This window comes from Mus caroli, chromosome 17 (genome assembly GCF_900094665.2).
Source record: "Mus caroli chromosome 17, CAROLI_EIJ_v1.1, whole genome shotgun sequence".
Lineage (NCBI taxonomy): Eukaryota > Metazoa > Chordata > Mammalia > Rodentia > Muridae > Mus > Mus caroli.
Window position 1 is genome coordinate 37,138,198 of NC_034586.1, and position 11,747 is coordinate 37,149,944.

An 11,747-nucleotide genomic window follows, 5' to 3' on the forward strand; every position below is an offset into this window, starting at 1 on the left:
TTTTCAACTCAAAGGGCCAGCAAATATCTTCAACAAAATTATAGAAGAAAACTTCCCAAACCAAAAGAAAGACATGCCCATGAACATACAAGAAGCCTACAGAACTCCAAATAGACTGGACTAGAAAAGAAATTCCTCCCGTCACATAATACTCAGAACAACAAATGCACTAAATAAAGATAGAATATTAAAAGCAATAAGGGAAAAAGTCAAGTAACATATAAAGGCAGTCCTATCAGAATTATAACAGACTTTTCACCAGAGACTATGAAAGCCAGAAGAGCCTGGACAGAAATTATACAGACACTAAGAGAACACAAATGCGAGCCCAGGCTCCTATAGCTAGCCAAACTCTCAATTACCATAGATGGAGAAACCAAAGTATTCCATGACAAAACCAAATTCANNCATTATCTTTCCAGGAATCCAGCCCTTCAAAGGATAAAAACAGAAAAAAAAACAATACAAGGATGAAAACCATGCCCTACAAAAAGAAGACAACAAACTAAAAAGAAGATAGCCACAAAAACAAAATGCCAACTCTAACAATAAAAATAATAGGAAGCAACAATTACTTTTCCTTAATATCTCTTAATATCAATGGACTCAATTCCCCAATAAAAAGACATAGACTAACAGACTGGCTCTACAAACAGGACCCAACATTTTACTGCTTACAAGAAACCCATCACAGGGAAAAAGAAAGACACTACCTCAGAGTGAGAGGCTGAAAAACAATTTTCCAAGCAAATGGTCTGAAGAGACCAGCTGGAGTAGCTATTCTAATATCTAGTAAAATCGACTTCCAAACCAAAGTTATCAAAAAAAGACAAGGAGGGAAACTTCATACTCATCAAAGGTAAAATCCTCCAAGAGGAACTCTCAATTCTTAATCTCTATAATCCAAATGCAAGAGCAGCCATATTCATTAAAGAAACTTTAGTAAAGCTCAAAGCACACATTGCACCTCACACAATAATAGAGGGATACTTCAACATGCCACTTTAATCAATGGACAGATCATGGAAACAGAAACTTAAACACAGTGAAACTAACAGAAGTTATGAAACAAATGGATTTAACAGATATCTACAAAACATTTTATCCTAAAACAAAAGGATATACCTTCTTCTCAGAACCTCAGGGGACCTTCTCCAAAATTGACCATATAATTGATCACAAAACAGGCCTCAACTGATGCAAAAGTATTGAAATTGTCCCATGCATCCATTCAGACCACCATGGACTAAGACTGATCTTTAGTAACAACATAAATAATAGAAAGCCAACATTCACGTAGAAAATGAACAACACTCTTCTCAATGATACATTGGTCAAGGAAGGAATAAAGAAAGAAATAAAAGACTTTTTAGCATTTAATGAAAACAAAGACACAACATACCCAAATATATGGGACACAATGAAAGCATTTCTAAGAGGGAAACTCGTAGCACTGAGTGCCTCCAAAATGAAACAAGAGAGAGCACACACTAGCAGATTGACAGCACACCTAAAAGCTCTAAAACAAAAGGAAGCAAATTCACCCAAGAGCAGTAGACATCAGGAAATAATCAAACTCAGGAGTTAAATCAACGAAGTGGAAACAAGAAGAACTATTCAAAAAATCAACCCAACGAGGAGCTGCTTCTTTGAGAAAATCAACAAGATAGATAAAACTTAGCCTTACTCACTAGAGGGCACAGGGACAGCATCCTAATTAACAAAATCAGAAATGAAAAGGGAGACATAACAACATATCCTGAAGAAATCCAAAACACCATCAGATCCTCTACAAAAGGCTATACTTAACAAAACTGGAAAGCCTGGATGAAATGGACAAATTTCTAGACAGATATAGGTACCAAAGTTAAATCAGGATCAATGTAATGATCAAAACAGTCCCATATCCCCTAAAGCAATTGAAGCAGTCACTAATAGTCTCCTAAACCAAAAACAACCCAGGACCAGATGAGTTTAGTGCAGAGTTCTATCAGAATTTCAAAGAAGATCTAATCCCAGTACTGCACAAACTATTCCTCAAAATAGAAGCAGAAGGTACTCTGCACAATTGATTCTATGAAGCCACAATTACTCTCACATCTAAAACACAGAATGACCCAACAAAGATTGAGAACTTCAGACCAATTTCCTTTATGAAAAACGATTTAAAAATACTCAATAAAATTCTCGCTAACCGAATCCAAGATCATATTAAAACAATCATCAATCCTAACCAAGTAGGTTTTATTCCAGTGATGCAGGGATGGTTTAATATACAGAAATTAATCAATGTAATCCATTATATAAACAAACTCAAAGACAGAAACCACATGAACATCTCCTTAGACACAGAGAAAGCATTTGACAAAATCCAACACCCATTCATGATAAAAGTCTTGGAAAGAGAAGGGAATTCAAGGCCCATACCTAAACAGTATAAAAGCAATCTACAGCAAACCAGGAGCCAACATCAAAGTAAATGGTGTGAAATTGGAAGCAATCCCATTAAAATCAGGGACTAGACAAGGCTGCCCAGTCTCTCCCTACCCATTCAACATTGTACCTGAAATCCTAGCCAGAGCAATTCGACAACAAAAGGAGATCAAGGGAATAGAAACTGGAAAGGAAGAATTCAAAATATCACTTTTTGCAGATGATANGATAGTATANATAAGTGACCCTAAAAATTNNACCANAGAACTCCTAAACCCGATAAACAGCTTCGGTGAAGTAGCTGGATATAAAATTAACTCAAACAAGTCAATGGCCTTTCTCTACACAAAGAATAAACAGGCTGAGAAAGAAATTAGGGAAACAACACCCTTCTCAATAGTCACAAATAATATAAAATACTTTGGCATGACTCTAACAAGGAAGTGAAAGATCTGTATGATAAGAACTTCAAGTCTCTGAAGAAAGAAATTAAAGAAGATCTCAGAAGATGGAAAGATCTCCCATTCTCATGGATTGGCAGGCTCAATATAGTAAAAATGACTATCTTGCCAAAAGCAATCTACAGATGCAAAATTCCATCAAATTCCATCAAAATTCCAACTCAATTCTTCAACGAATTAGAAAGGGAAATCTGAAAATTCATCTGGAATAACAAAAAAACTAGGATAGCAAAAACTCTTCTCAAGGATAAAAGAACCTCTGGGGGAATCACCATGCCCAACCTAAAGCTGTACTACAGTGCAATTGTGATAAAAAAAAATCTGTATGGTACTGGTACAGCAACAGACAAGTAGACCAATGGAATAGAATTAAATACCCAGAAATGAACCCACACACCTATGGTCACTTGATCTTTGACAAGGGAGCTAAAACCATCCAGTGGAAAAAAGATAGCATTTTCAACAAATGGTGTTGTCAGAACTGGTGGTTATCATGTAGAAGAATGTGAATTGATCCATTCCTATCTCCTCGTACTAAGGTCAAATCTACGTGGATCAAGGAACTCCACATAAAAGCAGAGACAGTGAAAACTACAGAGGAGAAAGTGGGGAAAAGACTCAAAGATATGGCACAGGGGAAAAATTCCTGAATAGAACAGCAATGGCTTATGTTGTAAGATCAAGAATGGACAAATGGGACCTCATAAAATTGCAAAGCTTCTTAAGGCAAAGAACACCATCAATAAGACAAAAATGCCCCCAACAGATTGGGAAAGGATATTTGCCTATCCTAAGTAAGATAGGGGATTAATATCCAATATATATATATAAAGAGCTCAAGAAGCTGGATCCCAGAAAATAAAATAACCCCATTAAAAAAATGGGACTCAGAGCTAAACAAAGAATTCTGAAAAACGCCAAATGGCTGAGAAGCACCAGAAATAAATGGTAAGCATTCTTAATCATCAGGGAAATGCAAATCAAAGCAACCCTGAGATTCTACCTCACACCAGTCATATGTTTAAGATAAAAAATTCAGGTGTCAGCAGATGCTGGAGGGCATGTGGAGAAAGAGGAACACTCCTCCATTGTTGGTGGGATTGCAAGCTTGTACCACCACTCTGGAAATTAGTCTGGTGGTTTCTCAGAATATTGTACATGGTACTACTGGAGGATCCTGCAATACCTCTCCTGGGCATATAACCAGAAGATGTTCCAACTGGTAAGAAGGACACATGCTCCACTATGTTCATAGAATCCTTATTTATAATAGCCAGAAGCTTGAAAGAACCCAGATGTCCCTCAACAGTGGAATTGATACAAAAAATGTCATACATTTACACAATGGAGTAGTATGCAGCTATTAAAAAGAATGAATTTATGAAATTCCTAGTTAAATGGATGGACCTGGAGGGCATCATCCTGAGTGAGGTAAACTAGTCACAAATGAACTGACATATGTACTCACTGATAAGTGGATATTAGCCCACAAACTTAAAATATGCAAGATACAAGATACAATCTGCAAAACACATGAAATTCAAGAAGAAAGAAAACCAAAATGTGGACACTTTGCCCCTTCTTAGAACTGGGAACAAAACAACCAAGGAAGGCATTACAGAGACAAAGTTTGAAGCTGAGACGAAAGGATGGACCATCTAGAGTCTGCCATATCCGGGGATCCATCCCATAATCAACTTCCCAATGCTGACACCATTGCATACACTAGCAAGATTTTGCTGAAAAGACCCTGATATAGCTGTCTCTTGTGAGACTATTCCGGGTCCTAGCATACACAGAAGTGGATGCTCACAGTCAGCTATTAGATGGATCACAGGGCCCCCAATGGAGGAGTTAGAGAAAGTACCCAAGGAGCTAAAGGGATCTGCAACCCTACAGGTGGAACAACAATATGAACTAACCAATACCCCCCGGAGCTTGTGTCTCTAGCTGCAGGTGTATCAGAAGATGGCCTAGTTGGCCATCAGTGGAAAGTGATGCCCATTGGTCATGCAAACTTTATATGCCTTATTATAGGGGAACATAGGGCCAAGAAGTGGGAGTGGGGGGGTAGGGTACAGGGGATTTTTAGGATAGCATTGGAAATGTAAATGAGGAAAATACCTAATAAAAATATGGTACTTCAATTTCACTCATAAAGGGGAACTAAGATAGTCATAACAGGCAGATATAGGGATGCAACTTTGTTGGAGAGGAAATTGTTAAGGGAATGGGGGGGTACAGGATGACATGTTGATAGAAACAGCAGGGATGGTCAGATTGCCATTAGAATGAATAGAAATCTGCAACTTCCAGGGGTGAGGAGGTACAGACCTCTCCAGAAAGAGGCAGAGACCTAGGAAATGGCATATGGTGGACATCCAAGAAACAATAGGGGTGACCTTAGCTGTAATTCACAGAATTGTGTATAGGAAACCTGAATAAGCTACCTTCTGCAGACAGAAAAGAAACCCAATGGAGTGATAAGGACACCCACAAAACATTCAACCAAAAACTTAGCCTGCCTTTAAGAAATGAAGGGACAGGTGATACAACAGAGACTTTTGAAAACAGAGAAACAAGGCCAAACACTAACTGGCCCAACTTGAGATCCATCCCATGAGCAAGCACTAGTCCCTAACACTCTTAATGGTATTCTGTTATGCTTGCAGACAGGAATCTATTATGGCTATTGTCTGAGAAGCTCCACCCACCAGCAGACTCAGACTCAGACTGAGAGAGTAACAGTGGATGGGGCTTAGGAACTCTTATGCAAGAACAAGAGGAAGGATTGTGGCCTCTGAGGGGATAGAAACTCGAAAGGAAGACCAACAGAATCAACTAGCCTGGACCCTTGGGCTCTCAGAATCTGAACCACAAATGAAAGAACATACAAGGATTGGCCATAGACTTCACAGCACATATGTAGCTGATATGCAACTTGATCATCCTATGGATAACAAAAAACTGAAACTGGGGCTATTCCAAAAGCCCCAGTTGCCTGTCTGTGGGATATGTTCTAGCTGGGATACATTGGCTGATCTCAGTTGAAGAGAATGTGCCTAGCATCACAGAGATTTGATGTGTCAGGGTAGAGATATACCCAATGGGGTCCTGTTTGCCCCAAGGACAAGGGACACGATGAAGAGGGAAGGACTGTTTGAGGAGATTACTAGAAGTGGGGTAGTGAGCAGGATAAAAAGTGAATAAGTAAAAAGAAGAAAGAGAGAGAGAGAGAGAAGGAGGGAGGAAGGTAGGGATGGACGGAGGGAGGGAGGGAGAAAGGCACAGGGCAAGACAAAATATGCTGGCTAAAGTGAAAACATATAATAGAATATGTTATCAAAAATCAATGGCATCTGCAATTTGATGTAATGTCTTCATATTTCTTTTATATCTATGAACTCTAAAAATTAATATTTTGAAATAAACTGACCATATTAATACTTTTTCTTAGTTCAATTAACACATTTTATATATTTTCTCGAAAATATTTTTAATTATCTGAATTTTTCATATGCTCAATCTCCCATGCTTAATTGCTGTATTATTCTGTTTTATTTGCCCATAGACCTTTCATATCATTACAATGATCTGTCTAATCTGAATCATGTGTATATGAAATATCCAGATTACCTAATAATGTCAATATAAGTAGTTTTCCTTTACCGAAATATTTGTTGATGAAAATGGTAGAATAAGAGCAAGCAATAATCATTTTACTAAATCATCATAAATCTGAAAAACATCGTAAAACCATATATGAAAAACATTGAAAGGCAAGAGAACATTGCATAAAAAAGGATAATAAGAAAAGCTAGAGAAAAGGCCCAAATATTGCTTAATACAGTTAGAATGGGAAAAGCAAATTGTGACTTAAAATGCTAGACAAAAAGTTTAGAAGAGAGGGAAAATCTCCTTCCGAATGTTTTTACTTAAAAGTGACAAGGAAAAAATTCCCTAAGAAAGGACAGACAGAAACAAAGAAAATAGTGGTTTACTGACACACCAAGCAAATGCTGAGAAATTTCTCAGGGCTGCTGTCCCATTTCACTTTCACACACTTAAATATTCTGATGTAAAATTACCAGAAGATAAAAGACAATCTGTATTAAAAAAAAAAACTCTCTTGTGAAATATAGCCAAGAAAAAAAAAGCTTTAATACACTACTCTAGGCCTGCCCTGTTACCTATGAAAGGGGAATATGCCTAGAACACCTGAAACACAGGAACCTGCAACAGGAACTGGCTTGACATGAAAGCCTGGGGACAAAGCAATTCCAGCTAAGACAGTGGATTCTGAGAGCAAGTTCTATGGTAAGATGAAAGTATTGAAAATGCTAAAATTACAGTGGCTAGAGATACATCAGAGCCACAGTCCTTGAAATATACACAGAACCTTAAGGACTTCTGAGCTAACTGGAACATGAAGCTGATCAGGAGAGAAATTACAAGATTAAGGCTCCTACACTAGAAGGTTATGAACACTGGATGTATGTGGATCTAGGTGGACCTGAATGATTTCTTGATCCCGCGAAGTGACTGGTGTCTACTAGAAAGAATAAGGAAAGATACAATAGAGGTCTCTGTAGGGATATGTTGACTGAAATTTTGGTCATAAATTCAATAAAAAAGCAGGCAGTAAACTTGAAAGTGGGCATTACAGAATATCGAGGATGATTAAAGAGAGGAAACAAAAGTAAATGATATAAAAAATGTAGAGTGCACTGGACTGTTGCTGATAATGACACATCGTCTTTCAGACAATTAAAAATTTCAAACAAATCATGTACTTAACAGATTTTTAACTCTTTTGAATGTACACACAGTATTCAAAACAAAACATCATAACTTTAATTTATAAAGTAATTCATTTATATGTGTTCTTGAAGAAAGGAGAGTATATCCCACACTTATTGGACATTAGCAGCATATAAAGGATATAGGACTTGGTGACTCTCTGAGAAGGGACATTGTGAGCAAATATCAGTGGTTGTTTAATCTTCAGTGAAATACAAAATTGTCCATTTCACAAAAGAGGGTTTGAGTGAGTTTAAATAGACTAGTTATGCAATTCATTCTGATTGTATTTTCTTATTGAAGAGAAAAAGGGAAAATAGATTAAAGAATTAGAAAATATTAGTAGTATTTGGCAAAACTTGCAACTGTTCTTTAAAATTCCACTTCTAAGATCTTTCTATATTTATATATGCATCAAATCAGGAGCTGCTTTTTGTTTTTTGTTTTTGTTTTTGTTTTTGTTTTTTTGAGAAAATGAACAAGACAGACCCTTAGCAAGTCTAACTATCCGGCACAGGGACAGTATGCTAATTATCAAAATCAGGCCGGGCATGGAGGCACACACCTTTAATCCCAGCACTGGGGAGGCAGATGCTAGTGGATTTCTGAGTTTGAGGCCAGTCTGGTCTACAAAGTGAGTTCCAGAACAGCCAGGGCTACACAGAGAAACCCTGTCTCGAAAAACCAAATAAAAAACAAACAAACTAACTAACAAACAACAACAACAAAAACCAAAATCAGAAATTGAAAAGGAGACATAACAACAGAACCTGAGGAAATCCTAAACATCATCAGATCCTACTAAAAGGGTATACTCAACACAACTGGAAAACCTGTATGAAATTGACAATTTTCTAGAGAGATGCCAGGTACCAAATTTAAATCAGTATCAGCTTAAAGATCTAAACAGTCCCAAATCCCCTAAAGAAATAGAAGCAGTCATTAATAGTCTCCCAACCAAAAAATGCCCAGGGTAAGATGGGTTTAGTGCAGAGTTCTATCAGACCTTCAAAGAAGACCTAATTCCAGTTCTCCTCAAACTATTCCACAGTATAGAAACAGAAGGTACTCTACCCAATTCAGTCTAAGAAGCCACAATTACTCTGATACCAAAACCACTCTAGGACCCAACAAAGAAAGAGAACCTAGAACCGATTTCCCTTATGAATATCGATGCAAAAATACTCAATAAAATCCTCGCAAACTGAATCCAAGAACACATCAAAATGATCATCCACGATGATCAAGTGGACTTCATCCCAGTTTAGAGGGATGGTTTAATTTATGGAAATCCATGAATGTAATCCACTATATAAACAAACTCAAAGATAAAACCGCATGATCATCTCGTTAGATGCTGAGAAAGCATTTGACAAAACCCAACACCCATCCATGATAAAAGTCTTGGAAAGATCAGGAATTCAAGGCCCATACCTAAACATAATAAAATCAATATACAGCAAACCAGTAGCCAACATCAAATTAAATGGAAAGAATCTTGAAGCAATCCCACTAAAATCAGGGACTAGACAAGGCTGCACACTTTCTCCCAAAGTATTTATTACAATACTCAAAGTCCTAGCCAGAGCAATTAGACAATAAAAGGAGATCAAGGAGATAAAAATTGGAAAAGAAGAAGTCAAAATAACACTATTTGCACATGATATTATAGTATATATAATTGACCCTAAAAATTATACCAGAGAACTCCTAAACCTGATAAGCAGTTTCAGTGCAGTAGCTGGATATAAAATTAACTCAAACAAATCAGTGGCCTTTCTCCACCCAAAGGATAAACAGGCTGAGAAAGTAATTATGGGAACAACACCATTCACAGTACTTACAAATAATATAAAATGCCTTGGTGTGACTCTAAGGAAGTGAAAGATCTGTATGATAAGAACTTCAAGTCTCTGAAGAAAGAAATCAAAGAAGATCTCAGAAGTTGGAAAGATCTCCCATGGTCATGGATTGGCAGGATTAATATAGTAAAAATGGTTATCTTCCCTAAAGCAATCTTCAAGTTCAATGCAATTCCCATAAAATTTCCAACTCAATTCTTCACTGAGTTAGAAAGAGAAATTTGCAAATTCATCTGGATTAACAAAAAACCTAGGATAGCAAAAATGATTCTCAGCAATAAATGAATTTCTTGTGGAATCAACATGCATGAGTTCAAGCAGTACTACAGAGTAATTGTGATAAAAACTGCATGGTCCTGGTACAGTGACAGACTGGTAGATTAATGAAATAGAATTGAAGACCCAGATATGAACCCATACACCTATGGTCACTAGATCTTTGACAAGTGAGCTGAAACCATCCAGTGAAAAAAAGACAGCATTTTCTTTTTTGCTTTTAAGATAGATGCTCCAGTGTCCTTTGCCAAGGACTTCTTGGCTGGTCAAATGGCCCTGGCCAGATGGTAGTAGTACCCATCGAGTGGGTCAAGATGTTCCTGCAGCTGCAGTATGCCAGGAAGCAAATCAAAGCAGATAAAGAATACAAGGACATAATAGACGTGTTGTTTTGTGTCCCCAAGGAACAGGGAGTCCTGTCCTTCTGGTGTGGGAACCTGGCCAATGTCATCAGATACTTCCCCACCCAGACCCTCAACTTTGCTTTCAAAGATAAATACGAGCAGATCTTTCTGGTTGGTGTGGACAAAAGGACCCAGTTTTGGCGCTAATTTGCAGGGACCTGGCATCAGGTGGTACAGCTGGGGCCACATCATTGTGCTTTGTGTACCCTCTTGATATTGCCCGTACCTGTCTAGCAGCTGATGTGGGCAAAGCTGGAACTGTAAGGGAATTCAAAGGCCTTGATTACTGCCCGGTGAAGATCTACAAATTAAGGGCTTGTACCAAGGCTTTACTGTGTCAGTACAGGTATGCTTGACTACCGGCCAAAGATCGCTCACAATAAAGAAAGCAAGGCTGTTTTCAAGGGTGCATGGTCCAATGTTTTCAGAGGCATGGGTGGTACCTTTGTGCTCACATTGTATGAAGAGATCAAGAGGTACACATAGTTATGTCCTAGGTGTTCTTCCATAGAACAGCCATGTTGTATAATATACCAAATCTTGAACATTCTGGACAGATTCTCTGGGCTTGTCTGTTTTATCAATGTCAATTATTTACCATTTGAAAAGTGGGAAGCAATAATATTCATCTGACCAATTTATCTTAAAGCCATTTCCACAATGACAATAAGGATAGTTCTCAATTATATTTTTTATTTCAGTCACTCCAGATAATAAAAAAATTGAAGAAATAAAAATATCTAAAACCAAAACTAAATTGATTTATACTTTTTTCATTTATTTTTTTAATTCACTTTACATCCTAATCCTACCCCCTTATTTCAGTCCCTCTATTCCCCTTCTCCTCTCATTAGGGGTAGGCCCGCATTTGTACCAACCTACTCTGGGACATCAAGTCATTGTAAGACTAGTTATATCTGCTTCGTCTAAGGTCAGAAGAGGCAGCCCAGTTAAGGAAACAGGATCAACAAGGAGAGTACATAGTCAAGTTCAGCTCAGTTCCAGTTGTTGGGAGACGTGCATGAAAACCCACAAGTTCCATTACAAGGAACAAACATGTGTTAGAGAGGTAAAAAAGATAGAAAAACAGAGCAGTGAATGAGCTTGGGTGAGAGGTAGAACTAGTGACAGGATGGTTACAAGTAAGGAAGGCCTTAGGTATACATGCTGTCATTGAACAGTAGGGTCAGTGGGATGGTCTAGAACAGCTTCTAGATTCGGCAGACACAGACTCAGCCCTGGGTCCTCCTGCCCAGCTTTGGAATCACCTGACAATGGGCAATAAGGAATGTTTCACTTTCTGTATTGGACCACCTCTAAAAACCATTTAGTCCAAGATGTCACTGGAGTCCATGTTGGTGTTAGTGGTCAATGCTGCTGCTCCCAACATCTATGAAGCTGAGTTAGTGGCAGTATTGCACATCTAAGACCATCTTGTGGCCCATGGTCAGGGCTGCTTCCTGAATCCATGTTGATGTTTGTGGTGGAGCTGTGCACGCCACTCAGCAGCC

The 11,747-nt window shown here is 38.0% G+C and overlaps 1 pseudogene; it reads left to right on the plus strand.

Annotated features, from left to right (window-relative positions):
- Window positions 1–9,859: 9,859 nt before the first annotated feature.
- LOC110312247 lies at window positions 9,860–10,722 on the plus strand (annotated as a pseudogene).
- The last annotated feature ends 1,025 nt before the right edge of the window (window positions 10,723–11,747 follow it).